Below are 5,932 nucleotides of genomic sequence, written 5' to 3'. Positions count from 1 at the left end.
CCCGTCGTCGTCGCCCCGCCCCGCTCGTCGCCGTCGCCCCGCCCCGCTCGTCACCGTCACCGCGGCCCGCCCTCGCCGTCGCCCTGCCCGTTGGTCCGGCCGGCGCCCCTCCCCTGTTTTTTTATATATTATATATGCTTGTGTATATTGCCTCTTTGTGTATATTATGCATATATGTATTGTGTATATTGCTTCTTTTCAGATTTTTTTTCATATATATGTTTGTATTTTGTATCTTTCTTTTTTATAAAAATGTATATATGTTTTTATGTTCTCTGTGTATATATGTTCATATATGCAAAAGTTAGGTTTAAATATTTAGAAAAGGATTATCTATATATGTTCTCTAATTTAGTACATTTTAGGTTACTTTCATTTTTAGAAAAGTTTTATATATTTAGGAGAGGAAAAAGGAAATTAAGAAGAGGAAAAAGGAGAAGAAGAGGAGAGGAAGAAAAGGAAGAGGAGAAGAAGAAAGGAATAGAGGAGAAGAAGAAAAAATAGAATTTTTTTTTCTATTTTTTCTTCTTCTCCTCTTTTTTTTCTTCTTTTTTTTCTTCGATCTTCTCCCCCTCCCGATAGGAAAGTTTTATATAGAAAGTTACAATTTTAGAAAAGTTTTATATATGCAAAAGTAACAATTTTAGAAAAAGAAGGATAGGAAAGAAGAAAATAAGAAGAGGAAAGAAAGAAGAAGAGGAGAGGAAAAGAAGAGGAGAAATAAATAAGAAGAAGAAAAAAGAAGAAAAAGAAGAGGGGAAGAAGAAAGGAATAGTGGAGAAGAAGATAAAATAGAATATATTCTATTTTTTCTTCTTCTCCACTATTCCTTTCTTCTTCTCCTCTTTTTTTTCTTCTTCTCCTCTTTTTTTTCTTCTTTTTTTTCTTCGATCTTCTCCTCTAGCTATCCCTTCCTTCTTCTCCTCTATTTTCTTCTTCTTCTTCTTCTTCTTCTTCTTCTTCTTCTTCTTCTTCTTCTTCTTCTTCTTCTTAATTTTTATCGGGAACGAGGGTGTCGACGATCGCCGAGGGGTCGAGGGTCGGGAACTAGGGTAGAGGGTCGAGGGTCGTTAAGGGGTCAAGGGTCGAGGGTTTTAGGGTCGAGGGTTCGAGGGTTCTATAGGGTCGAGGGTCGAGGGTTCCAGCAGGGTCGTCTAGGGGTCGAGGGTTCCAGGGTCGTCGAGGGTTCGAGGGGTCGAGGATCGCCGAGGGGTCGAGAGAGGTTTCCTAGTGTCAAAGTATTGAAGAAATCCATGCCTTCATCAGTAGCCGGAAGTAACCAGGGCATGTTGGTACGAAGTTCTGCAAAGTTGTTCTGGAATGGAGTCCCGGATAGAATAATCCGCCTTTTGGTACCAATTCAGCAAAGGCTTTCCAAATAGCGATATTCGGAAGGCTCTTGCTGAACTTTGTACCAAAAAGCGAATTATCCTATCTGGGACTCCGTTCCAGAACAACTTTGAAGAGCTTCGTATCATCATGCACATGTTACTTTCGCCTAATGATGAAGACATGGTTTTGTTGAATCCTTTGACACTATTCTTCTCCTCTATTCTTTCTTCTCCTCTTTTTTCTTCTTCTTCCTCTTTTTTTATCGGGAACGAGGGTCGTCGATGGACATAGATGTAGTGTTGTCATTGTCGATATATACCCCCTCCCGATAGCTTGCTATGATAGGTAGCTAGTTCTACGTTTGGCACTAATATATCCATCTGTCATGTTTGAATAATAATTGCCATGTTGTAAATATTTGTAGAAACTATGGACACCGCCCGAGACGAAGCAAAAGAAGCGTTGTTGAGGGACATAATTGCAGAAGGAAGTGATGCCGTCTCGTTGTTTCTCAACGACACTGATGGTCTGGAAGGAGAGGGTGAACAAGCTGGCTACGGTGACCTAATGCCGGTGCAAGAAGAAGAACATGAGGACGGCTCCGGTGACCTAATGCCGGTGCAAGAAGGAGACCGTGATGACGGCTCCGGTGACCGAACCGAGTCCGGCCAGGTATATATATTAGTTAAGCCTGTGCTGACTAGCTGATTGATGCATTCATTGTTTTGGTATGTACACATATTAATAAGGCTTTGTTCTTTTTTCTAGCCCTCCGGATCGAGCACAACTTCGGTAAAGAGACGAGGCCCGAAGAAAAAGTTGAGTTCGGATGAAAAGTTAGAGATCATAGCAATCGCGCCCGACAGCCAACCGATTGAACCCTTCCGGACAAAGAGCACATTTGTTGCTCAGTGCGGGGTTCAGGTTAGGGACAAGATCCCGATAAGCATCCAGCAATGGTTTAAGCCGGCTACAGAAGACCCTGAGGTGTCTTATGTCAATGATATGCAGAAAAATGATATTTGGACTAAGCTGAAGTCAAATTTCACCCTACCCCCAGAGGATGATCCGGAGAAGCCAGTTAAAGAGCAATTAATCAAGTCTTTTGCTCTTAAGAGGATGGCAGATCTATTCAGGAGGTGGAAGAAAGAGCTGAATAGGTTTGTCGATAAAAAAGAGACACCAGAATTCAAGGGCAGATATGAGAAGATCAGAGATCACTGGCCCGCATTTTTGGCCCACAAGACATCGGAAAAGAGTAAGAAGATGTCGGCGACAAACAAGCAAAATGCTGCGAAGAAGATGCTTCACCATCGCACGGGGTCAGGTGGCTACCTCGTAGCCCGGCCTAAGTGGGCGAAGACTGAGAATGATCTGGTTGCTAAAGGGATTGAACCAGAGACAATTAGCTAGCCAGACCGTTGCCGGACTTGGTTCTTCAGGGCTGGCGGAACCTTGGACCCTGTAACAGGGAAGTGCATTTGGACGAATGATCAAATGGACATACCAGTCAGGAAGCTTAAGCAGTATATCGAAGCAGCGCAGCAAGGGAAGTTCTTTCCAGACAGAGAGAACGACGAGCTCACAATGGCCCTCGGGAATCCTAAGCACCCTAGACGGACACGAGGCACGCCAGGCTCCATTCCGTGGAAGGTTGGGTTTCCGGACGCAGGCGGTTACAAATCCCATGAGAGGAGGAAAAAAGTGCAGCAGACCCAAATGCAGGCGCTGCAAGCAAGGGTAGACGCGATAGAGGAATGAGAAGCAAATCGCAGCAAATGTACTGCCGAAGCTTCCCCCGAAGCTACCCCGCCATCTCAGCGCAGAAGCAGCGTGGCTTCCACCGAGCTGCTTCAGCCGGAGCATGCCTTGACGGCTCCTTCCAGCTATCCCATGGATGCTATAACAGAGTCTCAAAATTGCCACCTTATGACGCAATGGATGAATTTGAAGGTCAATGCGGCTGTTGGCTCTGTTTATCCTACTGAACCCGATGCAACTTTTCACTGTCGGCCGATTCCAGAAGGATATGCTAGGGTGATGGTGGATGAAATAACGGAGGGATTTGAGGACCTCCAGCTTGACCACCCTACCGGTGAAGGGGAGACTCGGCTGGGGTCTGCTCTGAAGACTCCATGCCTATGGCGGAAGGAGCTCATCAACTTTCCGAACTGGACGCCTCCACCTCCTCCTCCGGCAAGTCAGGGCACTCCGCCTCCTCCACCGCCTCCTCCTCCGGCAAGTGACGATCAGGGCCCTCGGCCGGCTCCTTCTCCGGCGCATGGCGGCACTCCGCCTCCTTCTCCGCCTGCGCCGACGCGCCCGAGCAGCCAGCCTCCTCCTTCTCCGCCTCGTCAGCAAGGGCGGAAGAGACCTGCCGCCGCTCCAGCTGCTCCGGCGCGTCGTAGTCCTTCTCCTCCGCCTCTTAAGCAAGTAAAGAAGACAACTGCTCCGTCTGCTCAGTCGGCGTCTAGCAGTACAACCAGAGGCGGGAGGACATACAGATTCGGTCCTTCTCTGAAGACTCCAGAGAAGTTACCATACGAGAGGACCCCGGAGGAGAACGCGAAGATTGCGCGAACCGAAGTGGATGACTGGTTTCAAGGGTTGAAAGCTAAGAGACATCCACCTCCGGAGGAGAAGGTAGATCCGGTGAAAGTGAAGCGCACTCTGGCTGCCCTGGCAAAACCACCCAAGTCTCCGTCGAAAGGCAACTATGAGCGCATTATTGCAAAGACATGGGCCGAAGTGGAGCGGTTGGGAAGTACAGTCAGTGATCAAAGGCTGGATGAACGACAAGCAGCTGGGAAACAAATTGCCCAGCTCGGCGAATAAGCGAAGCAATCGTGCCCCCCGCTCAAGGTGCCTAGCGACATCGTCGATCCGAGGATGGTGCCCGGTTATTGCAATGTTGACGATTACCTGCCCGACGATGTACATTATGATCCCATGGAGGTGCAGATACACAGATACGAGTACGGGAAGCCTCTCGTCAAAGATGAAAAATCTTTAACAACGATGATGCGAAGATTACATGATTGGTACTTGAAAATCTGCAGAGAGTCTGAGGGGAGGAGTACTTTGTATGCGAGAGTTAAACCGGAGCATGATCTCGTTGGAATTGAACTGTTGCCTATTCCATTTGAGGAGTTCTATCAGTTTTTCAATCAATTGGCCCTCGATAAAACAACGGTCACCTGCTACTGTCTGTAAGTACTACTACTTCTGTCATTAAGTCTCTCTATATAGCTCATCTCTTTCATTGCATGTATTTATAATTATCCTCACTATATTATGCAGATTGAAGATCGCCGAATTGAAGAAAAGACAAATCGGTGATATTGGGTTCGTTAACACATATCTCATAGATGCAACTGAGGTTGAACATCGTCCTAAAGATACCGAGGCCAACTTGCTACGATCATTCAAAAAAATGAAAACAAAGATATAATACTCTTTCCTTACAACTTCAAGTGAGTGTTACTGTCTTGTGCATATTCGGTTTCCCTTATATATTAGTCCAGGTTATAGTAATGTAATTGATGAGTTATGCATGCGTGCGCAGGTACCACTATATTCTCCTAGAGATTAGGCTTGAGCGGGGAGTAGTAACTGTCTTGGACTCTAAACGAAAAGATCCCCAGGAGTATGCGGACATGACTGAAATCCTCAAGAAGTAAGTTAAATCGATCATTATCCACCATATCAGCAACTTTGTTCATTTCCTAATATCAAGTAATTGTTTTCTTTGTCCGGCAGGGTTTGGAGAAAATTCACTAGAAAAGTTCCGGGACTGCCGAAGGAGCAGGAATTTAGACACCCGAAAGTAAGTACTATAGTAGCATGTTCCGCGCATCTCCTAGCTAGTGATTCAAGCGCTAGTTTCATCAATACCATTTAGCATTCTTGCTTATCAGTTTGATTGACCTCTATTTCTTGTAAAGTGGTTGTGGCAGGAACAAGGGAATGATTTCTGTGGATACTACGTCCGCGAGTCCATCCGCCACACGACCTGTGAGCGGGGCGGGTACTCTAATGAACAATATGAAGTACGTAAATAACAACATTCACAATTTTATTTTATTACCATCATCTGTGTTGAGTTTCATTCATTCATATATATATATTGACCCCCTTCTTCAAATTAGATGTTTCGGAAGCGGGATGAACTCCTAGCACCAGCTCGCATGCGAGCAATTCAAGAGGAATTGGCGGCATTCTTTCTTGACCACGTGATCGCTGAAGACGGAGAATACTATGTGAACCATGAGTCCGTATGATTATATTTGTAAGAGATAATTATTGTATATATGTAGCCGGTAGTGTCGGATAGATATACGAGAACTTGTTGTTCGACCAATCTCTCGGAGAAGGAGAGGTGGTCGATATCACTTCTCTCTGTATGCATATATGTTCATGACGATCTTCTGTTTCCTTCGTTTGCTTACTAGCTAGCTAGCGTGTCTAGTCCTCTCTATACGTATGTATAGTACGTAGCATCGACCAAGCACGGACATAAGAGAGGACACTTCTCTCTATTAATTATAGCTACCTAACACAATATATGAAACACCTAAATTAACCCCCCAAAACCCCCAAA

The sequence above is a fragment of the Triticum dicoccoides genome, chromosome 5A (genome assembly GCF_002162155.2).
Source record: "Triticum dicoccoides isolate Atlit2015 ecotype Zavitan chromosome 5A, WEW_v2.0, whole genome shotgun sequence".
Lineage (NCBI taxonomy): Eukaryota > Viridiplantae > Streptophyta > Magnoliopsida > Poales > Poaceae > Triticum > Triticum dicoccoides.
Note: the sequence above shows the minus strand (reverse complement) of the source record.